Source organism: Primulina huaijiensis, chromosome 2, assembly GCF_012295235.1.
Source record: "Primulina huaijiensis isolate GDHJ02 chromosome 2, ASM1229523v2, whole genome shotgun sequence".
Lineage (NCBI taxonomy): Eukaryota > Viridiplantae > Streptophyta > Magnoliopsida > Lamiales > Gesneriaceae > Primulina > Primulina huaijiensis.
Window position 1 is genome coordinate 19,603,690 of NC_133307.1, and position 489 is coordinate 19,604,178.

Here is a 489-nt window from a genome sequence, read left to right on the forward strand (position 1 = left end):
TATNAATTGTTTTTTTCTAGATTTGATTGATGTACTATAAATTTGTTCTAAAAAAAAATTCATCAATCAATATGTTATAAAAAAAAAGTGTTTGTGTTGGATAAGTTTTAAAGGTAGTCGAATGTATCCGTTATATAAATGTTTATATATATAGAAATTTATGGTAGAATGTTTGGATAAAAAAAATTATGTCATTGTAAAACTTTGTAGTCACGTTAATAAAAAAAAAGAAAAAAAAAGAAAAAAAAAGGAGGATTTTATTCTTTGTAAATTTTCCTATTTTGTTTTCAATATTAGTTTATTTAATTGTCTGCTTTAATAATTAGCCTTTTTCAATGAGAGTTAATATTCATTCCAACTCCATGATTGTAAATCAGCTATCCATTAAATATTTTGACCCGAAAGAATATGGAGTTGAGGCTTTTACAAAAAAATTCTCGATATTATACATGTTATGGTGGGTGGTGTGAATTATCTTTTTGACTATAT